We start from the raw sequence: 27,572 nt of genomic DNA, 5'->3' as shown, positions 1-27,572 counted from the left end.
ACCTTCCTGCATCAGAATGAAATAAATTAGCAAAGAAAAGCAGTGATATTTTATTGTTCTGTAAGTACCAATCAATGAAATAAAAATTTAAAAGAGGATTAAAATTTTTTCTTTACAAATTCAACTTGAGTTCATTAGATGACTCTTAAAATTCTGGCTTCATACTCCCCCAAAGCAGATAGTTTAGCCTTTCAAATGGCTGGTAGGAAAATTTAAGAGCTACATTTTAGATTAGAGCAATTTATTTCATTTTTATGACGTGATGCATTTTAATGCTTGATAAGCTCAATGAGAAAAGAGTCTTCTGTGAAGCATTTACTCGATAAATATTGATGTGTGTTGATTTACAACACTGTGCCCTGTCAGCTCTTTATGTTTTGGGTAAACAAATTTAAAATGCTAAAGAATTAAAGAAAACTAAGGAATTTTACTTCTAAGGGTATGCTTGTTTCAGTCCATAGACTGAGTGGCTTATAAACAACAGAAATTTATTTCTCACAGTTCTAGAGGCTAGAAGTCCAAGATCAAGGAGCCAGCAGCTCTGGTGTCTGCTGAGAGCCCAATTCCAGGTTTATATGCCTCCTTTTCTCCATGTGTCCTCAAATGGCAGAAGGAGCAAGGGAGCTCTCTGGGGTCTCTTTTAAAAGGACACGGACTCCCTCATGACCTAATCACTTCTCAAAGGCCTCACCTCCTAATATCATCACACTGGGGGTTAGTCTTGGGCACATGAATTTCGGAGGGATATAAATACTCAGTCCATAGCAACACAGGATACTTAATTGTGCTTTTAATTTTTCCGTCAGTTTGTAGATAACACCTTTCTCATTCATTATAATCATCCTGATCCTCACGTTGCTTTTCCTGTGACCGGTGAGAAGTTTACTGGGTTTGCCAATATTTTCCTGTCCCAGCCAAAAAGTCCTCATTCTTCATTATGTCACTGTTCAAACACAAATTCTAAAATGGGAATTTGTAGGGGCGGGTGGAGGATGCAAATGTTCTATGCACTGGCTGGGGTGGCGATGGTGGTATTCCATCTCACAACATTGTCTTCTTACATCTAATATGAGACTTTACAGATGTACTCACTGATTTAATTGCATATTTCCTCTTAGACCATGGCTCATCCAGTCTTCCCATTCACTGATGTGAATGTGAACCACCTGGTTGCACATCCATTTAGCCTATCTTTTGGGGACTATCCACATTTCTGGTCACTTCTCTTCATGTAGCAGTGATGCTGTGCCTGGATCACTATAGTGTTCTCAAGCAGCACAAAGATATTCTTCCATCTAACCTTGTAGAATTCAGTGTTGACCAATTTCAATCAAGTTTGTTTGCTGAATTCATTCCCTCTATAAACTAATTCTATGAGGTAGTGACAGGTTAAGAAAACACACACTCACTTTAACTCACACTCTGTTCATTTCCTGGATCTTGTCATCATCCAACCCTCCACCTGTTATATAATATAGAACTAAAATATATGGCCTTCCGACTCCACTCTCCCATTTTTCTCATTCTCCCACTTTACTTTTGTAAGTATTAAAAAAAAAGTCATTGAGGGACACCTGGGTGGCTCACTAGTTTGATCGTCCAACTCTTGATTTCAGCTCAGGCCATGATCCTAGGTTCATGGGATCGAGCCCTGCATCTGGCTCTGTGCTGAGTGTGTAGCCTGCTTGAGATTCTCTCTCCCTCTCTCTCTCTCTCTCTTTCTCTAAAAAAAATAAAAATAGAAATCATTGAGAAACTCAAATCCTCCCTTTTCTCCTAGTCCTTAACCCTTCTTATGGATGGTTAGAGAAGAACAGGGAGCCATAGCATGAAAAGTAAGAAATTTCTCTTATTGTAGAGAATACTAGTGACAAAACCAACTTGTTCAGAGAAAGGTGTACAGAGTAGAGGCGTGCATACTGATGGGGTGCACACTCTTCCGTCTGTGCTGCTGCTTTTATTTCTTTTCTTCTGCTTTTGCTTTGAGCACTTCTATTAGCTAGGTAGCATTTATGGAGGACTTACTATGAGCCTGGGATTTATCTTAGAACTAATAGGTACCTTCACATTTAATTCTCTAGAATGATCATTATCAAAGTTGTTCCCGGACCAGCCAGCCACAACACCACTCGGGAACTTATTAGAAATGCAGATTTTTGGTCCCCAACCCAGCCCCACTGTTGAAGAAACTCCAAGAGTGAGGTCCAACAGTATGCGTTTTCTCATCACTAAGGGAATTCAGAGGCACACAGTGAACCTTGAGAACCACTGGATTAAAAGATTGTTAAATTCCACTCCAATTCTGAGATACTTTGGTTCATTGCAGATGTAAATGATGGAGAGCTTAATATTTTAGTGAAGTTTCTTGAATGTTATCTCTACAATTTTCTTCATATCTCCGGAATAGCTCTTAATTACATCATAGAATGTGCAATCCCGGTGAACTCCTGCAAGAAACAGCCTCATTTTGCTTTCAGAGCTTTTGAAAACACTTAGCCTGATTGTATTTTTACTTTCGTGCAGCTGAGGTTTCATAAATACTCATGGTGCTGACCTTAAGTTGCATAACAAGGAGAGTACATACTTTATTTTAAACTCTAATATGGTCTCTTAGATTTCAGTTCAAGTTGTACTTTCGGGCCGGTGGTTTCAAGTAACTGAAAGAACTTCTCAGGTGTTTAATTAGGTTTTTAAACATGGCATCTAGTTAAGGTAATTCAAAAGGAAAACGGCCTCTAATTAAATTTTAGAATGCCCGGTTAAAATAATTTTTTGACGTGTATCTTAAAGTACAGAAATTCAATCTTGACTGATCTCATTACGATATAAAAATAAAATCTGTCTTCCTAATTTAAGAAAAAAAAATCCCAAAGTATTTTTATAAACAGATTTTTCAAGCAGAATTTTACATAGGGACGTGAGTGGATTAGAAAAGATAATAAAACTTCTTGTTGTTAGACATCTTGTTTATCTATCTATCTATTTATTTATTTTGAGAGAGAGAGGGAGGGAGGGCATGCTTGTGTGAGAACATGGGAGGGCCAGAGAAAGAGGGAAAGAGAGAATCCCAAGCAAGCTGTGTGCTGTAAGCACAGAGCCCTACTCGAGATTCAGTCTCATGAACCCCATGAGATCGGGACATGAGCCAAAATCAAGAGTCAGACACTTAACCGACTGACCCACGCAGGTACCCTGTTAGACATTTTAGACTTCGAATTAAGTTTTGTTACACTCATTTTTCTGACTTTGGTCGTACCTAAAACTAAGTGAGATACGATTAGAAACATAAAGGCTATTTCCCCCCAAACCCCCCACCTTTGTCTCGGTTAGGACTGGGAAATGCTGAAAACAGGAAAAAAGTATTTTCTGAACAAAATACCAGAGCATGTAGCAACCAGTAGAAAATGTGCTGCTTATAGTTACTCTTATAATAACTGAGATCATCTCACTTTTAATAATCAGAAACATGGTAAAGAAAACAATTCCAGGAGTTTAGAAAAAACTAATTTCAACTTAAATGCATTAGCTAACTCGAATTAGTGATAATGATTTAACTAATACCTCTTAGTTATGTTGGCAGATATATAAGAAAATATATTATGGCTTATTACAAAACTAGTAACATATCAGAAGTTTGACAAATATATAGAGTTAAAATATCCTCATGAAATAATTAGTATAAGGGTAGCATATTTTCACTTATATTTTAAGAGAACATTTAGAGACTTGGAAAAACAATGTCGCAAATCTTGGACATCCAAATGAAGCCACATATGACTTCACAGCGAGCTGTATCTTCCTAAGATTTCATGCAGAGCTGTAAGTGGCCATGACCAATTTGAAATCTGATTAGAGCCTTTGGCAATGACACTTGTCTGGTATCTCACTGGCCCTTAGCCATTTGGACTTCAGGACTTTGCCCACTCCTGAAGCTTTGTTCCATTTTGAGTGCAATTTTTGTATGTTACTCGGCCCAGGTGCAAACACTTTATCTCACCAAGCGGTAAATTGAGACCCTCAAACCTGACCTGCTCATCTCCAGTGGGTCATCATGTGGAAAAAGTTCAAGAATTCCCATTGTCTAAAGAGGACAGCACAGGACTTGAGGCCATGCCATTTCCCCCCCAAGATCTCAGCCATCTTCATGAACAGTTCACTGTCCACACAGTGGGGACTGAGAAGTCCCAACCTCTTACCCGGAAAGACACCCGACAGCTGGCAATATGGCCTCTCTCACTGATGAGACAACCTGCCATGCCCAGTGGTTCCCCTTACATTGCTACAGTCATGTGTCATAACAAGGATGCAGTTCTGAAGGCCTGTGACCTTGGCTTCCCCATCACAGGGCTTTCACCCACAGATTTACGAGAGGACATCTTTACATACAGAGGCTATTGGGTAAGATCCTTGGGGCTTTATTGTGACTTTGATTTCCTGTGGAGGTTTTTCCATTCCTTCATTTGTTTTAAGAGAATTCATGATTGTTGGTTGCAGCATTTTAGTGATGACTGCTTGAAAACCCGTGTCAGTGACTCTAACATCTGATGTCTTTCTGATGTTGGCATGAGTTCTCTTGTTTATGTTGTGCTTTTCCTGGTCTGGGTATGACATTTGCTTTTCTATTGTATTCTGGGCATTCTGGATGCAATGTTAGGAGACTTGTGATCTGTCTAAATCTGTGATTTTAGTGCCAGTCACTCTATTCAGGGTTGGCTTATAGCTCTTGGTGTACTTTTTAGGGCTGAAATCCATCATGGATTTAGCTTTTCAAAGGCCTTGAAATATTACTCTGTTATACATCATTCCTCTGGTGCCCCTGAGACTCCCATGTCAATTTCTTTAGGTGCATTGGGTGGGTTCAAGAAAGTTGATTCTGGTTTGCTTTCTAGTGCTAGGCGCAGGTCAAGGAGATGCTGGCCTCGCATTATTTTCTTACTATTGGGTGGAGGGCCTGGGGATATTATGGTAGCTGGTGATGAGGGTGCTAGAAGATGGACCACCATGCCACTGAGTGTGGAGCCAGTGGTTATGGATGCCCGTCCAGGTCGTGCTGATGTTGACCCTGCTGGTGGAGCCAGCCACCACTGGCCTAGGTGGAGTGGTACCTACCCAGTGCTGCCATGGCTGCTAGAACCTACTTGTGCCCTGGTGGAGATCAGACATTGATCACTCCACTGGATCTCTGCTGGTGTCTTTTTTCCTGGTACTTTGTCTGGGACAAAAGCCAGATGCAAATAATACGAAGTTCTAGAAATAATAAGTTCTAGTAATAGAAAACAAGAACAGTCATTGTCTTGGGGTGAGGGACTGGGGATGCTGGCTGATGAGATAAGGATTAACTATAAAGAGACATAAGGAAACTTTCTGGAATGATGGAAATGTTTTATTTCTTTTTTAAATTTTTTTTAAGTTTTATTTATTTATTTATTTTTGAGAGAGAGACAGAGAGAGTGAATGGGGGAGAGGCAGAGAGAGAGGGGGAGAGGGAGTGAGAGAGAGAATCCCAGACAGGCTCTGCACTGTCAGCACAGATCCCAATGTGGGGCTCGAACTCACACACCGTGAAATCATGACCTGAGCTGAAACTAAGAGTCAGACTCTTAACCAACCCAGCCACCCAGGCACCCCTTATTTCTTTTTTTTTTAAATTAATGTTTATTTATTTTTGATAGAGAGAGACAGAGCATGAGCAAGGAAGGGGTAGAGAAAGAGGGGGAGACACAGAATCCGAAGCAGGCTCCAGACTCTGAGCTGTCAGCACAGAACCCAACATGGGGCTCAAACTCACAAACCATGAGATCATGACCTGAGCTGAAGTCAGATGCTTAACTGACTAAGCCATCCAGAGACCTCTAGGGAATGTTCTATTTCTTCATTAGGATGGTTATATGAGGATATCATTCGCAAAGACTCATAGAAATAGATCTAAAACGTGTATTTTATTTTATGTCAACTATATCATAAGTAAATAGTGAGAAAAGTTTAAATAAAAGTGTACTGAAAAATTGGCCACAGTCAGACCTTGAATGGCTTAATAAATGGGTGAATAAGCCAGGTTGTTCAGATTTTGTCCTTGTGTTGGAGATGCACTGGAGTATATGATGCTGAGTTGTGCTTCAGTAGATTATACATTTCGGGAGGTAACTCCAGTGGAAACATAAAGAACAATTACTGAGCTCCTAGCAACACCCACAGGAGAAATGGTGAGAACCTTAGGGAAAAGAGTGACCCTGTGGCTTGCAAAGTACAAGGTGTTTGGATGCTGTTGAACGGGCTTGGTAATTCATTGGATATTTAAGATGGAGGAAAGAAGGAGTTTGGATGGCTCCAAAGTTGCCTCCTTGGGTCAGTTGGTAGATGCTGTACCACTGTAGTTGAGCGATAAGACATAGAAGACAGGGCAAGAACTTGGGTGATGAGTAAGAAATAGCATCGAGGGGCATCAAAAACTCAGTAATCAAGATAAAGGCAGGATCAGAAGGGGGTGTGTTTGTGTGTGAAGATCATGAGTTTACTATGGCTATCTTGATTTTCAAGTGTGAAGGATCAAGTCCAATGGCACAGAGAGATTTGGCTTTAAAATTCCGAACAGCATTTAATTCTTACAGATAGACAGAAGGAGGGTATTTAACATTATGGGTTGACATTATATACAAAATTTTCTAAAGTAGTTTTTATTAGAGTCTCAAGGTGGATCATGATTCAACAGGTTAAGAATTACTAGAGCATATATTAGTGAAGCAGAGAGAGGGTGAAATAAATTACATGTGAAGATTATATTTTAATAAAATAGGAAGCAAGGTCGTTTGAAAGTAAACCAGTGAAGTGCCTTAGGGAGGCAGAAGAAAATGGAAAGAGTTTAGAACAGCTACTGTGAATAAGAGAGAGAGTCAACTCAAGATAATTAAAGAGATTGGTGAGTATCGCTGAGGGTTCAGTTGAGTAATTCCAAAAGCAAAAAAAAAAAAAAATTAAGAAAAGTTTTCGTGTAGTGACACCATGATTGAGGAAGTATGCCTCTTCTTGATGTGACCTCTGTGAGGTAAATAAGGCTCATTTGTACATGCAAGTTGATTTGTTCCCCAAAATTGAAGTCATATAATTTTATAGCCATGACTTGTATTAGAATGATAAACCCAAATGATGACTTTCTGTTAGAGTATTTTTAGTAGCCTTGAAAATGTTGACATTAGAAGTCCTTAAACACTTGATAAAGCAAACAATTTCTTTTAACTGAACGCTTCACCAATCCTACAAATGTCACTGATCAAAGCCAGCACTGTTAGGGATTTAAACTAAAAGTAAGTAGCACACTAAAGCAGGGAAGATTCAGGAGCCATAAAACCATAATCCTCTCTTAAAATATGGGACCCCATTGCTTTGTTAAGAGTTGTGAGGTATAGTTTTGCTAAGAAGTAGATAAAGGCATCAGAAGGAAGGTGACAAAGGACAACAAGTCAGGGCATTTTTCATAAGTAGAAATAAGGAATGCTCCGCTTGGTCCTAGACACTCCATCATCCAAGGAGGTTGTAAGGTAGTAAAGTAACTATATTCCACCTTCATCAAATGCAAGTGATCTTACTATCTTTTCAAGTGTCAAATGATCTCCTATGAAAGTAATATATATGTTGCTAATATTTTGCAACTATTTATTGAGCCTTGGTTCTTTGTTATCTACAGTTCTATGTGATTTCCTCTTCAATTATAGCATTTATAGCATTTTGCTCTGGATTACTGATAAGTGTTCAATTCTTCACAACAACACGGAAAGCAAAGAAACGGGGCTCTCTCTTTTTCATCTGTCTTCCAATATAGAATATAATATAATATCCAGGCTCATTGTCAATATCACACACAGAGGCTTGATAGTGGTGAAAACAGATGCTACACCATTCTCTCTTCTCTAGGCTCATTTAACTAACCCAAGGACCAAAAACCACAATCAGCAACCATATTCTCTTCCTCTTTTCCACCTCCTCTGCCTCCTTAGCTGTGTTTGGGAGAGTTGATGTCTTCTACTCTTTGAGAGACGTGTGTAAAATTACGTTAGGAAACTCCTATTTTCATCCTTTAAGTAATACACTAAATTAAAGACGGTAAACATTGGGAGCAAACAATTCCACCTCCCAAACCTTGTATAAATATGTCTTCTGGCCAGTTTGATCCCATCCCATACAATCTATCTAAGCCTCGGCTCTCCCAAGGGAAACATGTAGACATGTGGTGAGTTTAAATGAGATAATTAAGCATTTAATTCACTGGCTGCTTTCAAGTTAAACATGTAATAAATTTAGTTATTTTTACTTGTATTGTTATTCAATAATCTATGTACTCATTTTAAGGGAAACAGTGACATTGACATCCAGTGTAGCAATATTTTCGGACTACCAAATTAATTAAATGTGTTAATATAAAAAGAGAAAACTTACAGTTATACAATTATAAAACGGAATACATTTACAAAAAAAGTAAAACCAAAAAAATTTAAATTAACAAAATGTATTTAATATAAGAGATGCTGAAATAAATTTTCACTTCAAAAAATGAATCCGGGCACACTGCCATGTTCTCTGTGTGATGACTGAATTCTGTGCCTTATCTCTCCACGAACTTCAGAGAAATAGGCATCCACACCCCATGCCATGACATTACTTGACTTTCAGTTGGCTTAAATCAATCATGGTACAGTTCTCTTTTCCTTACAAGATGATCCAAAGAATATTTAAGCCCAAGTGGAATCAAGACAATAACAACATCTGATAAAATATGAATGGAGAATAGTCATTCAGATGATCTAAATAGTATTATGTTCATTGTTCTTATTTGATAATTTGCTTTTTCACTAATCAATACATTGTTGAGATATATTATGTTGTTATATTACAGATTTAATTCATTTATTCCAATATGCACACATTTTTATTAATTGTTCCTTACTAATGAAAATTTAAGTGATTCCAAAACCCTTTCCATTTAAAACGGTTCAGTGCTTCTGTATGTTTCCTTGTGTTAACAACTAGGTGTAGAACATCCCATACTTATATCCAGGCTCATAGTCATATTCTCTTTATCTCTCCTATTTCTCTGTCTTTCTCTATTTCTGTCTCTAACTCTATCTCTCATTACTTCTAGTTTACCCCATATGTAGTGCATATATATGCATGTACACACAACAAATGTTAGCCCCTTTATTTATAAGATAAAAGTCATATTATATGCACTTCTCTGCATCATATTATACTTTTATGCACTTTATTTTTTTTTTTTGTTATTTGTTTTGTTTTAATTTCAAATTTTGGCAACAACGCATTACAAAATGTACCACCCTAACCATTTTTAGGTGTTCAGCTTGGTAGTGTTCAGTACATTCACAGTGTTATGCAACAGATCTCCACAAAATTCTTCACCTTGCAAAAATAAAACTCATGCTCATTAAACAATAACTCCTTATATCCTCCTTCTTCCAGCCCCTGGCAACCACTCTTCCACTTTCTGATTCTATAATTTTGACTACTTTAGATAACTCATGTAATGGAACCATATAGAAAGTTGACAAATAAATCCTTACTTATATGGTAAGTATGATCTTCAATAAGGATGTCAAGGCCATTCAATGGGAAAAGAACAGTCTCTTCAACAAATGGTCCTGTGAAAACTGGATATCCTCATGCAAAACAGTAAGGTTGTACCCAAGCCTTACACCATAAAAAACCTAACTAAATCAAAGACCTAAACCTAAGACCTAGATCCGTGAAACTCTTAGAAGAAACCACAGGAAAAACTTCACAACACTGGCTTAGTAATGATTTCTTGGATAGGACATCAAAAGCACAAGTAACAAAAGCAAAAATAGATGAATAAGACATCACTTAGATACTTATGTGTACAAAAGGACACACTCAACAGAATGAAAAGGAAACCTACAGAATGGGAGGAAATATTTGAAAATCACATATCTGATTAAAGGTCAACATTCCAAGTATATGAAGAATTACAATTCAACAACAAAAATTCCAAATAAACCTGTTCAAGAATGGGCAAAGAACTTTAACAGATATTTCTCTAAAGATGAAATACAAACGCGTCAATGATAATATGAAAAGATGTCCAACATCACTAATTATTAGGAAATGCAAATGAAAACTACAATGAGGTATCGCCTCACACTATTAGAGTGGCTACTATCTAGAGAAAGAAGCATGGGTGAAGATATGGACAACTTGGAACATTTGTGCACTGTTGGGGAGAATGTAAAATGGTACAGCTGAGATGAAAAACGATATGGTTATTTCCTCAGAAAACCAAAGAGAGTATTACCATATGATTTAGCAACTCCACCTCTGGGTATATGTGAAAAATAATTGAAAACATAATCTTGGAGAGATATTTGCACATCAGTGGTCACTGCAGCATCATTCACAATAGCCGAGCTGTGGAAGCAACCAAAGTGTTGATCAACAGATGAATGGATAAACCAAATGTGGTATATACATACGAGGAGTATCATTCAGCCTTAAAAAGTAAGGAAATCTTGTCACATGCTACCACATAGATAAAATTGGGGGACATTCTCAGTTTAATGTTGATGGATTGATTGATTCATTCATTCATTTAGAGAGCAGAGGGGGGACAGAGAGAGAGAGAAGAGAGAGAATCCCAAGCAGGCTCCACACTGCCAGTGCAGATCCCAATGTGGGGCTCCATCCCACAAACTGTGAGATCATGACCTGAGCCAAAATCAACAGTCGGACACTTAACCGACTGAGCCACCCAGGCACCCCTGCAGTTTAATTTTTAACTCAACAACAAATTGAGGCAATCTTTTCAAATTGGTTAATATCCATCTCACTTACTATTTTCTGTAGCTGGATATTTTTATCTTTTTCATGATCTGGCTATCGCTTAGTCTATTCAAATATTTCTTAATTGATAAAGATTCATTTGTTTCCAGTTCAGTGGGAAAACCTTGCCATGAACATTCTTTTACATATATCATTATATGTTTGTCACATTTTGTTATTGATTTCTATATGTACAGAGTTGTAAGATACAGCATATAGCCAATATTGTTTTTATGGTTTAGTGTGGGGTTTATCTGGGGTGATGTAAATGTGTAAATATTTTTCTAATTGTTCTAATTGTTCTAGTCGTGTTGTATTCTTTATTTTTTTTTCAATGAAAATTCTCTACTCTTATTAGGGATCCTTTACTTCATCTATTCTGTACTTTTTTTGTGTCTAATAGAGTGGATTGAGATATATTGAAATATCCCAGGATAATTTTATTTTTTCAACTTTTCTTTGAATTCTTAGTAATTTGTTCTTTTTAAATGTCATTCGCCTTCATAGTGTTTTTAATCCTGAACTAATACTCATCTTACACTTCCGCCATTTATCTTCCCCTTTTTGTTCTAGCAAGAAATTGATCATCCCTACATATTCTACTTTGTAAAATACATTTTAGTATGGTTCTTATAATAGCATTTAGCCCATTCCCATTCACAGAGTCCTGACATATTCTATTCCTCCTATCTTATGTTTGTTCACTATTTATTTGTCATTTCCTCCTTCACCTCCGCATTATAGTTTCTGAATTTATCAAAAGTCACTCTGTTTTCTCTTGTGAGTCTTTTTGAATGACAATTATATAGATGTTTATGTGGATATACACATCTATACATACATATTTCCACAAGTTGTGAAATGCTTGAAAATAGTAGTAACAAATGATAAATGATTTAAGGTAATATTGCTTTAAAAAAATAAAAAGTATGGGGTGCCTGGGTGGTTTAGTTGGTAGAGAGTCTGACTTTGCCTGAGGCCATGATCTTATGTTTTCTGAGTTCAAGCTCCATGTTGGGCTTGCTGCTATCAGCATGGAGCCTGCTTTGGATCCTCTGTCCCCATCGCTCTGCCCTTCCTCCTCCCTCCTTCTCTAAAAAACTAAAAACATTGAAACATTAAAAAAAAAAAGAAAGTATGACAACAAAATAATGAAAATTATGTGTACCTGAAAACACACTCGGCTGGTATTTGGATAAACAAGAAGCAATTTTTCATTGTTGAGATTTAGCATTGTCTGAGCTACGTCTAGTGAATGTGATATTGACAGTAGCTTGACTGTGCAATAATAGACTATTTTGGTGTCCTTTGTAAACTTTCATCAGAGACTTGTCTTTGCTGTGAATAAGCACTTGGATGGAAAGTAAGTCACTTGATGAAAGTGCCCTTTAATGAACTGTGTTTGCAATTTTCTAAATGATAGCCATGAGGCCAGAACATAATTACAACTCCTCCCTAAATGATGGGAATATTTTCGTTAATTAGGCCTGGATGCTATTATGTATTAATGGTATTACTAAGAAAAGTTTAAAATAGTGTGATTAAAAGTTAAGTGTGTTTGAAGATAGGAAGACCATCACTGAATCCAGTCATTTGTCATTCTTTGTGATCAACTTTCTTTACATTAAAAGGCAAGAGCAATGTGCTCATATCAGAGAAATATGTTGCCAGGCACTCAGGGATGAAAAGCAGCTGCTTCCTCTTTCACATGCTACAAATATATTTTTGCAAAATCACTAAAAGTCGTAGCCCTTCAGGTCCATTTGATTATAGATTGTATACTCTAAATCAGTTATGTTGGCTGAGCCTCGCAGGCCAAGCTGACAAGTTATCACTGCTTCAACAAGATAAAGAAAATTATAAAAGTTATAGCTTTTAAAGATACCAGAGAGCTGTGATCAAGGATTAGACAAATTTAAATTCCAAAGGGTGAGCAGTCATTTTTAGGTGAGTGGACACCACTGACTATTTTCTCAGCTGAGGAGATTTCCTGTGTCAGGAACCTTGGCAGAATATTTTACTTGCCATAATTAGAAGGAATCCAGCAAAAGAAAATTGGCAACAGCAAAACAGTAGAGAATTTAATAGCCACATGGGCTGCCATGACAGAATCCAGAGGAACAGGGTTAAAATCAAACTGTCCTTCTTGTCAGTAACCATGCAAGCCAAAAGAGAGGATAGTGAAATATTTAATGTGTTAAAAGAAAATACAAACGCCAACCTAGAATTCTATGTCCAGCAAAATTATCCTTCAGAAGGAAGGAACAATAAAGACTTTCTCTAACTTATCTGAAGGGATTCATCACCAGCAAAAATGCTCTCTAGGAAACATAAAGTTCTTCCGGATGAAGGAAGGTGATACAGGGCAGAAACTTAGGCCTACAGAAAGGAATAGTATTGGAGAAGGGGTAAATTAAGGTAAAATATACATTTTATTTTCTTGTTTTTAATGAATCTAATAACTAAGAGTGATGATATACTGGGTACTTAACACTATATGGTCAAGTGGAATGAATGAGAGTAGCATTGTAAGATATGGAAGAATTGGAATTACTCCATTATATCTGTGCTCTTTATAAATTATCATTCAAAAGTTGATTGAGATTAGTTTGATTACTTGGCTCACTCTAGTGCAACTGCTAAATATTTTCCTTAAAAAGAAATATAATTGATACACTATGAGAAGAGAGAAATGAAATCATATGAAAGGTTCAACCAGGGCCAAGGGAGGCAGAACAAGTGGAGAAAAAAGAAATAAAGAACAATTACAAGAAATAGAGAACATTTACGAGCAAAGTAGATACTAATCCAACTATATTAATAATCACTTGAGATTTTTAAAAAAATGTTTATTTTCTTATTTGGAGGGAGCCAGCACAAGCAGGGAGGGCAAAGAGAGGGGATTAACCGACTGAGCCACCCAGGTGCCCCTCAATAATTACTTTAAGTATAAATGGCTTAAACACACCAATTAAATAACTGAGATTGTCAGAATGGTTAAGAAAAATACTGAACTCCATGTTGTCTACAAGAAAGTAACTTTGCATATAAAGATACAAACAGATTAAAAGTAAAGGGATGGAGAACGAAACACTATGCCACAATTAATTGGAAGAAAGTTAAGCAGCTACATTAATTTCAACAAAGCAGATTTCAGAACAAGGAAAATATTAGGGATGAAGAAAGCATTACACAATGACCAAGGGGTCAAAACATCAAGAAGAAAAAATATTCCTTAATATGAATATACCTAACAGTAGAGTGCCAACGTGTGCGAGGCAAAAATGGTGATTACTGAAAGGATAAACAGAAAATCCACTGATATTGTTGGAGATTTCAACATCTCTTCAGTGATTGATAGATCAGGCAGGCAGAAAAAACACGGAGGAATGTTAACACATATTGTTTTCTGGGTAAAAAAAAAAGCCAGTTTGAAAAGGCTTCCTACTGCATGATTCCAATTATATGATTTCGCGGAAATGGCAAAACTCTAGAGACAGTAAAAAACATCAGTGGTTTCCAGAGGCTTTGGTGGGGGTGGGGGATGTGGTGGAACAGAACAGATGGGTGAGGGAAAAACAGAGATAGGGAATTTTAGGACAGTGAAACCGTTCTGTGTGGTACTATATTTTTGGACAAATGAAATTATGCATTTGTCCAAGACCAAAATTTACTTTGGAGACACAAAACTAATGTGAATGAGTTATAATGGTTGCCTTCCAAATGGGGGAAACGTAGAGGCTCTTCTGTACAGTTGGAAGTGAAGCAAACCACGTTTCCCTCTGAGTGTTCAGTCATGACAGTGATATCAGAGTAGACGTACACAGAATTACTTTCAAAAGAGAGAACAGTTCCCAGGCTATGGAAATATCTAGAGATCAGAAAGGAAGCATTAACAAAAAGAGGAAACATTTGTCCACAGTTCAGCCTCAGAAGCCTAAGAAAACCAGGCAAGGCACTAAGAGAAGGATGGCATCATTTGGGAGGGGGAAAAAAAAGCTATCAGCAAAGACTGAGTCTTGACCGATTATTTTGAAATTTACAGTCCCACTGAAAAGACTAATTATGTGTAAATGTGTACATCTATCCTTCTTGGCATAGTGCCTTTAGATGGTGCTCTGTTAAGAATGGGATTCTGAAGTACAGTTCTTCATTCTTTCTCTTCATTAGCATTAAAATTAATTATTTAAATTCAAATTATAGGAAGCGCTGCCTTTCATTTAAAAAGGTAAGTGCATTATTAGCACTTAAATGACTTATTGATATGCATTAATTAATTAAATTTATATACTTATATATAATATTCAACTTTTTAAAATACATCTATATTTAGGGCACCTGGGTGGCTCAGTGGGTCAAGCCTCTGACTTCGGCTCAGGTCATGATCTCGCAGTTTGTGGGTTCGAGCCCCAGGTCAGGCTCTGTGCTGACAGCTCTGAGCCTGGAGCCTGCTTCGAACTCTGTGTCTCCCTCTCTCTCTGCCCCTCCCCCATTCTGTCTGTCTGTCTGTCTGTCTCTCTCTCTCTCTCTCACACACACACACACAGACACACACACACAAGAATAAATAAACATTAAAACATTTTTAAATATATCTATATTTTCCAATAAAATGAAATAAGAATTTGTGGCCTGTAAGCAGTAGTGTGCTAAAATGTTTAACAACTTCCCCCTCCGAGTAGCTCCTACATGTAACATGTGCCAATTGTCTGATGTAAGTACTCTCACCACACGTGGTTTCTGTGATGTGCACATTCTGATCTGGAGAACAGGTGCTACCTGGTGTCAGCCCGCCCCTAGACATGGCTACTTTGAATTTGTTATTTTCATTGCTTGTTATTAGTTGCCCCTGAACCTCAGTGAAATGACTCTTGAGGAGCCAGTTTTTCCATGGCAAGAAAGCAATGAGTATCTGGAGACTCTTAGTACATCTGGGATTCCTAAGAAAATCAGTGGTGAGTGAATGTTTAATTTTGTTGAAACAAGTGAAGGGCCCCATCCATTTCCCTAGAGGTAGTAGAGGTGAGAGCAAGGAGGGGGAAGTTTCTGTTTTTCTGCCCATCATTAGCTTGTGAAGTATCATAGCTGTGGATTCGAGAACCTTATCCAGATACTTCCCTTTGGATCAAAACATTAATATGTATCTAATTTATTTTTCTTTCTTTCTTTCTTCTTTCTTTCTTTCTTTCTTTCTTTCTTTCTTTCCTCTCCCTCCCCCTCTCCATCTCCCCTTTTCCCCTCTCCCTGTTCCTCCCTCTTCCTCCTTATCTCTCTCCCCTTCCCTTCTTTCCTTCCTTCATTCCTCCCTTCCTTTTTACCTCCCTCCCTCTCTTCCTTTCTATAATCTATTTATGTATGCATGCATCTAAAATTACATCGGAATTTTCTCCACTCTTCAAATAGTCTGTCCTAACAGCTATTTTGTGTATATTTTGTGTATCGATTTGGATCTCCATTTTCTAATGTTTTGGTACTATTTAGTTTCGGTCACTTGGAGAGATCTTATACATTTGATTTGTTTCACTTATTGATATTGTATTTGTTGTTTTTATCTAACTGATTTATCAGATGTCTTTATTGGGGGGTTTATCTATTTTACTTATTCTCATTACAAATGTATTTGAATTTATTTTTGTCATCTTATATATTCCTCTTTTATTCCTCTTTATTATTTATTTATTTATTTTTCAATATATGAAGTTTATTGTCAAATTGGTTTCCATACAATATTCCTCTTTATTATTATTTCTCTTTATTATTTATCATGTGTCCTGTTAGTTTTTACTTTTTCTCTTTTTTAAGCTTCAGATGGATTGATAGAGTGCTTCTATGTTTTATTTTAAATTTTTTAGCTCTTGTCATTAATTTTTTCCAGTGGTTTAGAAATTACACATTCTAATATTATTTTTGTGGTCACTCAAATATTTAATACATATTTCAAATTTGAATTTTTGTGGCAAGTGCTAAAACAAACTGTCATCTCTAACCTCTTTCCAAATAAGACCAAAGTCTTACTTTTTAGCCTTCCTGGATATTTCATCTTTCACCTCCTAATATAGTTTTGTATAGAAACTTAATTCAGTGTTTTTCTAAATATATATTGATATGTAAGGTTATAGGTATGCAGACAGATCATAGATAGATAGATAGATAGATATGATAGGTAGATAAATGATGGATGATAGATGAATAGATAGATGATAGATGATAGATAGAAGGACAGATAGGTAGATAGATACATAGATAGATAGATAGGTAGATAGATAGGTAGATACATACATACATACATACATACATACATACATATATACATAGATAAATAGAGACAGAGATACATAGATACATAGATAGGAGATACAGACAGTTAAACACAGACATCTTCAATTCTGGTGTTGCGTACAAGAATTCTGATATCCATCTCACTCCAATTTCTTGCTGGTCAGCCTGCTTTTTCTGTCTAGTTGATGTGAATATTTTCTCTGTCTCCTTCTTTAGATTCATTGTACCTGCTGTTATTTTTACTGTCACTATAAATCAGCATGTATGCTTGATGATTTTTCCAAAATGAAGATTTGTGACTTTCTGCTCTGAGAAACTGAGCCATTATCTCTTCAAACATTGCCTCCCCAGCCTTCTACCAGGTGTATGTTAGAGCTGGCAGATCTAGCTTCCAGAGCTTGAACTTGCTCTTGAAAACTTTTCATCTCTGGTGTGTGCTCTTTTCTTTCTTAGTTGCATTCTCAGTGAAATCTTCCTGTTAGCAGTTCACGTTTCAGTTGTGCTCGGTTCTGTATTCAACATATACTGTTGGTCTCTTTTGCCTAAGAAATATTTTTATTCCTAAGAACTGAATCATTTTCTTTTCTTAGTTTTCTTTTTTAATTCTTAACCTCTGCTCCTTGCGTTCATGCTTGGGAACCCGGTATCTTGTTTTATGGGCACTCTTGCTTCTGTTTCTCATGGAAGGTGTTAACCACACTTCCTTTAAAAGCCTATCGAATGGCCCTATTCCCTCTTTTCCTTCCTTGCGGGTCCCCAGTTTGTGGAACATGCTGCTCAGCCTTTCCCTGAGATTACTAAGAGCAAAGGGTTTTGGTGTGATTGTTCTGCAGTGGAACCCAAGAGTGAGCCTCTCTGTGGTCACTGCCCTGGCTTGCCTGGCAGAATAGCTGAGCTTCTCACGGGGTGGTGCATGGCTCCCACAACTCCAGCGTTCCAGGAGCCATGGGACACGAACAGTCAGTCCCCATTAAGGAGAGCTTGGCGCGGGCACGATGTCCCTTCTTCCCACATTTGAGTCATTCACCCAAGTAACAGGCAAGCTCAGGTTCTATGTGCAAGGACGGTCCCAGTGTGTGAAAAGTGGAGGTCTTTGAAGGGATTCTTCAGAGTTCAGCTCCTGAACTCTGAGTTAACTTGTCCCCGCTTGTTGGAATGCAGGTAACTGTCCCACCTACTTTATTGCAATGTCAGTTCTTGTTTCTTCAGTGAGGTCCAATGATTGTTTAAACATACTAATATACAAAAATCTGTGGCTTCGAACTTCCAAGTAGAAATAATTAATACCTAGATAACTCTCATCATGGAGAAAGAATTTTTATAATATATCTCTGAAAAGAAAAATCATGTTATTTTATATCACTTGTATTTTTACTCAAAGACAAAAGTCGAACCATGTATTTGGATCTGTGATTACAGAAATCAAAGAGGGAGGAAAGAACACCATTCTCGAAGTTAAAAAAAAAAATGTGGGACAGATGTCCCAGATGTGATATTATTTAGACAACTTAATCTTTGGCTTTTCACTTTTTTCCAATCATGAAATGAAGATATCAGACTTTGTTCGCTCCAAACATTTCCTTCATTGCTACTACCCCATTCAGAGGATTATTTATCTAACTGATAAATGCAAACATTTAATTAAAATATTGTATACATTTTCGTGATCATAATGCTCAAGATACCGATAGGCTTAGGAAGAAAACAAACCATATTTTTCTTTTCTCATTTGTAATAATTTCTTTAAAACCTCAATCCTTCTACAGTCTCCTGGCATAAATCCAATTACACACACACACACACACACACACACACACACACACACGCCAGAAGTTGTCAAAAGAGGTCACACCCTCACATTGTTCTTTCTTTTAACGTTCTAACTAAACATTATTTAGAATAAGCTTATATATCACTCAGGCTTTAGCTTTGTGGTGAACATAAATTCCACCATGGACACTGTTGTCTCATTAGAGCCTTTTAAGTTGGAAAAGTATTTTTTTTGTAAATCTGGAGCATACCATGGTAAAATGATAAAACTAAAAGCTGCTATATTCAGGAAGTAAGAATGATAATATTTGACTCAGGAGATGACCCAGATTTCTTTCTTTGTGCACGAGAAGGACCTTTGTCTAAACCGTACTCAACCTATTAGCGGTGGGTTCCCTCCCGCCCTAGCACTGCATAACCATTTCTGTTGTCATTGTTGACCTCAGGAAGATAGAACATTTGGAGATGCGGCAACTGAATGGAGTGACTGAATTAGAAGCATTGGCATGTTGCCAGTACATGCTATGATAAAACCAAGAAGACATTAAATAAGAAAATTGACCATATCTGTGCAAATGGGAAAGTAGAACACTAGAAACACAGGTCAGGGAGGCTTTGAACTTAAAAGTATGAAATTTGAATAATAATGGAGAAATTCAGGATTTTGCACAATGCGTGCCAACAGTCCCGGTACGTGAAAAAGATCAATTCAATACAGATGGTGCACGACACAAATAGCATCAGTCACTGAAAAGGGATCGTAATGGTATAAAGAGGAGGGTGTCTTAAAACAGCTCAGCTCAGAGACTTCTCTTTTGGTTTTGTCTGGCAGGTAGTCTCACTGAGTTCTTGGTTAAGAGAGAGGCTGGGTATTAAGTCAGAATAACACTAAATCCTCTTTTTAGATTACTCCATGTATAATTTTGATTCAACCTCTAAAAAGCTGCATTTGGTTCTCCTCTGTAGTGGTCATTTTATATTAGTAGGTTTATTTCTATAAAAAGGATCATTAAGGGTTGGAACCTGAGATAGCGTACCACTAATCTACAATGGATGTCAATGTTTATTCCCAGAATGAATGAGCTAGAATCCACCGGATTGTATCACATGTGACGTTCAGCTGAATGTTTCTAGACTTCTAAATGATTCACGGTGTTTCTAACCATATAACTTTGCTTATAGGTCATTGTTTCTCAAAGCGCATCTCCTGGAGTTTTTATGGCAAATGCAGATGGGTCAACCAAGCTTCAGAATTTCTAGATGCAAACTAAAGATTGAAAAATAACATTGTGTGAGTTTCTTGTCATATCCATAGAGTAAGGATGTCATGAAGGTTATAAACTACCCATGTTTCTTTCATTGAAATCTTTTTTATATATCCTGTGGATGTTTAGTGAATATCACTGTGTACTGGGAATTATGCTAGACATAGCAAATGAGAGGATACGGTATCTCTCAGTTTTCTCTGCTAAACCAGTACAGTGAAAAATAAGTTACAGATTATTGGCATTATGTGACAGTAGGAGCCTCCTCATCTGCTTGAGTGTTCTCTATTTTGCCATCAATAATATTGTCAGCTCAATTTTGATTCAAAAATGGGTGACAGTGATTGTTAAAAATAATCTACACACATTGATTTCCAAACAATGGGGCAGGTGAAAACATTTAGCATTAGTGTTGACTTTGGACAATGCTATGTCAGCACAGCAATTTGATGAGAATGCACTGAAGGAAAAATGACTACAGAGCTTACCATAAACTTGAAAAATGATTTATCTAGAAATCACAGTATTTTTAGAGACCTGCCTGATTTTAAGTATGAAGTTGAGAGTTGATCTTTGAATTGTAAAAAAAGCTATTTTGTCAAATCAATTATTGGTTATTCAGATTTTTCTCTACTCAGTACTATGTTTCAAAATAATAGTTCTGAGACAAAATTTTGAAAATATGACAGTCTTTGGTATTTTAATAGAAAAAAAACACAGGTGAAATATTAGCAATTTATAAGCTACAAAGATCTTGGACTTCCTAGGCGAGCTACAGAAAGTCCTTGGCCAGCAATGGCAATTTAAAAGAGATCTCAGAGTCCTTTCTCGTGATCAGTTTGGGTGCTAGTACATAGGGCAAAATGCTGGGGTTGGGATACGATGTAAAGGAAAATGCTATACACTTCCCTATTAGAGATGGGAACATATGATTATGTTTATATTCATCGAAGAAGGAGGTAATCTATGACAAAGTTCATGGTACATATCTAAAACTTAAAAAACGGTCACTGAATTGCTGGGTGTTAAGAGTTATTGTAAGTTTGAACATAGAGTTTTTTATAAATAACTGCGCATAGGACTGAAAATAATTACAAAATGTTCTAAAAACTCGGGAGAAATTGCTCAAAACCAACGTACTCATAAAAAGAGAGACTTTTTGACTCTAAAATAGTTTTTTTTCTTTTTAGTTCCCAGCTAATTGTTTAGAATAGCCATGTTTCTTTTTGCCTTTTTTTAAAATTAGATCCAGGTTAAAGGACCCTGGTCAACAAGGTTATAACAAGCTTATAGACGTGAGAAAGGACGACTGTGTATTCCTCTCAATATGGTACATATCTAGATTAGTGGGATTATGTAAGATTTAGGGGCTTGTACTCAGCTGCCAACGAGTTTGGAAATGGCTAACCTGGGCTGTAAAAAAATAAGAAGGAGGTCATCAGAGACATAAGAATAGAATTACCTGAGGGAAAAAGGTGAAAATTGAGAAGAAAGTAGTTTTCTTTGTTTTTCTCATTCGCTCCCACACCCTCCATCTCTAATACACCCTCATAGGTATGCTTTTATGCAGAGATAAAGGAAGGTGTTAGGATGGGGGAATTATTGGGGAAATTACAAGAATTTTAGATTTTATTACTCTTTTGTGACAGCCTATATCTCTCAGAGATTTAGTCCAGTACTTAACTGACTCCAGTGTCGCAGGGTCGGTCACAAAGTCAATAAACTCTACAAATATTCTGTAACCAATTTCCATTTTCATTTATATTTCCCTAAAACACTGGGGCCAATGTTCGAGAGAAAGTAGAGGTTGACCCGAGAACCTTAAGGGTGTGTGCTGCCTTTGGATGGACGTGTGTGGAGGAAGATAGGTTGTGCTAAGCAAAGCCCTACTGGATGGGTGTACTATTTTCTTAAATGTACCTTTACTCTCCCATGGTTCCCTATTTTATCACAGAATCCCTTGTCTAAGCTCTGTCCACGTTATTCTTGTTCGTCCGTTAATTCTTTCACTCATCCGTCTATTCATTTAACACCATTTCCTTCTCACTCACCATCAAGCACCATGCTCAAAGGAGAGAGAGATAAAGTGAGATATGATCTCTGCCCTCGAATAGATTGCATTCTAGCAGATCATGTAACCAGCAGAAAGGACATAAAGCCAGATAACTAGATGACAGAGCATGGTGTGTTCGAGTAAAAGAATGTACATGTATCCCTTTTTGATAGAGATATATTTTTATTGCTACCCCAAACCTACTTCCCATCTTTCCTGGTGACATGACTCCAAATTTCCTTCAGTAACCAACCCTCCCCACACCTGTTCATGTCGTTTGGGAGAATTCTGACTCAAAACAAGCAGAATATCTTGTTTTCATGGGACTGCAATTAGTTCTACAATGGTCTTGTCAGTAAGATCACTGCGAGGCTCCAAAGAGCCTGCACCCTTCAGGAAAAGCCTGGGGCAGTGAAGGCCATTTAAATCCCCAGGGTGAACTGTGTGCAAGGAAACCAAGTCATGACAGGAATTTTGAGGGTGTCTGAGTACTGGATCAAATTGCACTTGAAAACATTGTCACCTTTTCAGTTAAGGAAAGAATAAATGACCTTTAGGTTTTAAATGAGTTTTTCTTTGGCATTTCTGCCACATGCAAATGAATGATTTCCAAACACAATTGTAGATAATTTGCTATTTTACTGTAATCAGGCTTGCCCCAAGATGTGCAGCTGCACAAGTAATAAGTACTGCTCTGGGTCAAAAAGAGTGAAGCAAGAAGTTATTTGATTTTCATACTCAATCAGCTCACCTGGGGATATTTTTCTGAATGCCATTCAAAGTCTTAAAGTCTCCCAGAACAGTTTATAGAAGCAACGTCCAGTTGCTACGTATACAATTTTAAGAGGTGCTTAGAAATATTGCAGGATTGACTCAGATCTCTTGATTTGATCTGAATAAAGAAATGCCACGCCTCCAAAAGCTTTGTTTACTCAGAGTCTATTCGAGATTTCCTCAATGGCAGGAATTCAGAGAAAGATTATGGAATGATTAGCGGGAAGTAGAAAGGACTCCAGAGGAAGTCCTAGAGAATCCGAGAAAAGCAAATGTAGAAGGGACATTTGCCCTTTATTCTTCTTCTATTCTCTACAGATTAACCCCTGACATGTGTTTTGTTAATGTAGACATAGGCACAGAGAGTTAACACATAAACCAGAAGAAAGATGGAATGTTATTAACACTTTTTTTTGAGAGAAGCGGAATTATCTATCTGACTGTCCTTCCATGCTGTGAATTTACTGGTCAGTAGACAACTAACATCAATTTCATTTCCTATTTTTAATATTTTAGTGACTTACAGTAAGGTCTGATTTGGATGTTTGATGCAATTTCAACAGAAACGAAATGAGTTTTGCAGCTCTCCAAGTGTATTCAATAACTTAACTTGACACATGAAATGTATTGGAAGGTTCCATGCTCATGAGTATATTTGCCAAAATGTCCTGCTCATTGTCTGCAACAGAGGAAGTTGTGCATGTCCGTTCACTCTTTCAGTCTGCGTCCCTCTCTTACGTGCGACACGAATATGTCATATGCCACAGTGACATCACATGTTACTCATGATCTCCTTACATGCCAGGTAAATCTTTTATCAACTTACAGAATCTTTACTTTCAACACTATGAAACAACATAAAATAGGAGAAAAAAGCACCACATTATTTTTCTATGTAGATTAACATTCTATTTTTTTCCTAATATGAATTCGGTTAATTATGCAGGAAGTCCAAGATAAATTAGCCATAAGAGGCTCATTGGAAGCTGACATTCCCCTTTGGACTGACTTGCTAATTAGTTAAGAGGCAGGCTGTGTTGACAACGCACCTATTTCATGGGTCTACCCTCTTTGGTTCTCCTTTTTCACATGACCATGAGTTTGACTAATAAATATCTTATCCGACTATTTTTTCTTTCAAGTACAATATAACAGTGTTGTATAATTTTGATTAAATTCCTGCCAAACTCCATTTAAGAAAAGTAGTAGCTTTATTTTTGTATCAACAAATCCCACTTTTATCATTACCTTCATTGCTACTATTACCCTAAGACAAAGTAAAGGCTACGTCCAGTTGTATGCTGACTGATTTGTTCTTTTGACTAAGATGTCATTGTTCTTCTTCATTTATGGATTTGTCCTTATTATATCTGTCATATTATTTAAAAAACACAGTAATAAACATTCTAGCTTATATATGCTACTTAAGCCACCAACTTTTTAAAAAGATGTACCTTTGTCCAAACAGTTTGAAATGAACTATGCAAAGAAAGTGTTGAAGATGGTAAATATCATGTGCATTGACAGTGATGGCCACTATGTCATTCAGGAGGTCCATTATGAATGACATCTGAGCATAATATGAACAGGAAGGAAGGAAGGAAGGAAGGAAGGAAGGAAGGCAGGAAGGGAGGGAGGAGAGTGGGTTTATTTTCTAACAAACATAAACTTCATATTTATTACCTTAACTTTGGGCAATTAAAAAGTTCTACAAGAGAGGGGTGGCTGAGTGGCTCAGTAAGTTGAGCATCCAACTTCAGCTCAGGTCATAATCTCGTGGTTTGTGGGTTTGAGCCCTACATTGGGCTTTCTGCTGTCATCGTAAAGCCCACTTTGGATCCTCTGTCCCCCTCTCTCTCTTCCCCTCCCTTGCTCTCACTTTCTCTCTCAGAAATAAATAAAAAAAAATTGAAAAAATGTTCTACAAGAGAGACTAAAGGAAAACCAAAACCAATATGAACTCAGTATGCACAAATGTTGAGATGGGGGCTTTGGCCTTGTAGCTGGCTGATAGAACCAGGAATAATCTCTGAGGGAAAACGTTCCAAATGCCATTGTGGGGGATACAAACACCAAGGCTAGAAATAGGTCTAGTTACAGTGTGCATGCAGCTTATAATACCAACTCCTGCCTCAGAGAACAAACGTTTGGCTCTACAGAAAATGTTTTAGATACACTTGAGACTACATCATGGGCATGTTGCTTGAAGACTCTTTAAACATCTACAGGTGATTAAGCTGCACACAGATTTAAAGATCCTAAGAAGTAAATAATTATTGGGACACCTGGGTGGCTCAGTCGGTTGAACACCCAACTTCAGCTCAGGACATGACCTCACACTCATGAGTTTGAGCCTCACATCAGGCTCTGTGCTGACGGCTCAGAGCCTAGAGCCTGCTTCAGATTCTGTGTCTCTCTCTTTCTCTCTCTGCCCCTTGGCTGCTCTCTCTGTCTCTCTCTCAAAAACAGATAAACATTAAAAAATTTAAAAAAAACTAAATAATTATCTTACGTGAACCCATTACGAAGAACTGTAATGTCTCATCACATTTGGAAGGTGTCCTAAGCCTCTAGTGCCTATTCCTTAGCGGGTCTAGGAATGCCATGGCAATCCCAAGATGGCCGAACAAAATATATTGGAAAAGTAACATTTTCTACAGAATGACAGAGCAGACTCTACAGCATGACTCGGCTGGAGGCAGATGGAAAAGGCAAGAGGAGAAAGTTAACTTTCGAGCATGACGGCTCAGCCAGAGCAGAAGTTGCTCTTACATTGCCAAGTTTCACATAAAACCCTGGTCCAGCTCTACAGAACTGTAGGAGCTCCCGGGAAATTCTTGTGCACCAAGCTACTGTCATACATCTTTCCCTGTGTTTACAACCGTTGTGACTTTTCTTCTCTCTGAACCCTAGCTTATTTGGGTCAATTACAGCTAAAAATGGGCAGAAATGAAGCCAATCTTTACACTGTGGTCAGTCAATCAACAAAATGCTATCAAATCGAATGCTATCAATTGCCAAGCAATGTGAGCTCACCAGAAGCAAGATATCTCTAGAAGGGGCCGCGGCCTTGTCCAATTTTGACCCAGGGAACGTATCGTTTAAGCATTTGTTGACATCGCTTGTCTTCCAATTTTCCAGAATTTATGACCTGTTCTGAAGCTCCAAGGAGTTTGAATTACTTGAATGTGTGCTTTAGTGTTGCTTATGTGGTGGATAAGTTTGAAAGTGTAACCTTCGAACAGCGAGTTAGAGTAATTAAGGAACTGCTACAAAATTCTGCTTACGGAATTGTGCGCCAAAGGCACTTAATGTACACTAACGACATTTAAATTTCATTCAGTGCCCACAGTTGTGCATTTTCTCTGCTATTCCTACATTCACAATGCCACGGAGAGTTTAACAGGATTCACAATTTTTTTTTTCACCCTTTTAACAATCTCAGGAAAACTTAGCACGTGATTTTCTTTCCTTGTTTCTATCTGCCTAGATGCTTTGGGATACACCAAATGAAATTGCCCTTCGGTAATACTACAATATCAGTGCATCCAAGCCAGTTCAGTAAAACATGTTACAACAAATTTGTCTGGTGACCTCATTTCTAGAACAGCCTTGATTCCGTAGGTCCACGATCCAAGTCATTGGCCTTTGTGTGTGTGTGTGTGTGTGTGTGTGTGTGTGTGTGTGTGTGTTTTTAATTCTCATAGCATATTAACATTTGTAGGTGAAAATAAGAGACGTTCTTGTTTTTTGTTATACGAGTAGAAATTTCTTTGCCACTCTGGGTTTGAGGTAGCCTGGTGTTAAGAACGAAGTCATCTTGTTTAATATCCACAGTATATGTGCCTCTGCGCATATGTTGGGACTTCAGTCTCACAGCTCTGCAGTGGTGACAGTCTCCAAATGTGGAAATGTGAATCGTAAATGGTATTCACCTTTCTCTCTATCACAGTTAAAGTGCCAGGAGAAATGCTCACTTAAAAATTATTTTGTGTTTGGGGAAACTGGGGGGCTCAGTTGGTTGAGTGTCTGGCTTCAGCTCAGGTCATGATCTCCTGGCTAGTGAGTTCAAGTCCCGCATCAGGCTCTGTGTTGACGGCTCAGAGCCTCTGTGTTGACGGCTCCCTCTCTCTCTCTGCCCCTCCCCTGCTCTCTTGCTCTCCATCTCCCTCAAAAATAAGTAAATATTAAAAATGTTTTTTTAAATGATTTTGTGTTCATGCCAGCTTCTTATGTTTTCCAATCTGCTCCTTTATGCAAATAGATATATTTTCATTGAACAAAAATTCAATGATTGAGGGATCATTCAATGATGGAGAAAATGAGCCTCAGTCATCTACCCCAGTCTCAGTCTTTGCCCGGGAAAGAGCCACCATCAACATATTGAATTATAACCTTGCAAATCTTTTCAAATACATGCAGACACAATGACGTAAATTTCTGTATCTACATATCAATCATCTATCTATCTACCTATGTAATTTGTCATATTTTAATTTTCAAAGAGAAATGGTATTGTATTGCTTCTTGCTTAATTTCACTTAATGAATAATGTTTGCAGAGAGCTTTCCTATTTCTATGTATAGAAT

The sequence above is a fragment of the Panthera leo genome, chromosome D3, assembly GCF_018350215.1.
Source record: "Panthera leo isolate Ple1 chromosome D3, P.leo_Ple1_pat1.1, whole genome shotgun sequence".
Taxonomy (NCBI): Eukaryota; Metazoa; Chordata; class Mammalia; order Carnivora; family Felidae; genus Panthera; species Panthera leo.
Note: the sequence above shows the minus strand (reverse complement) of the source record.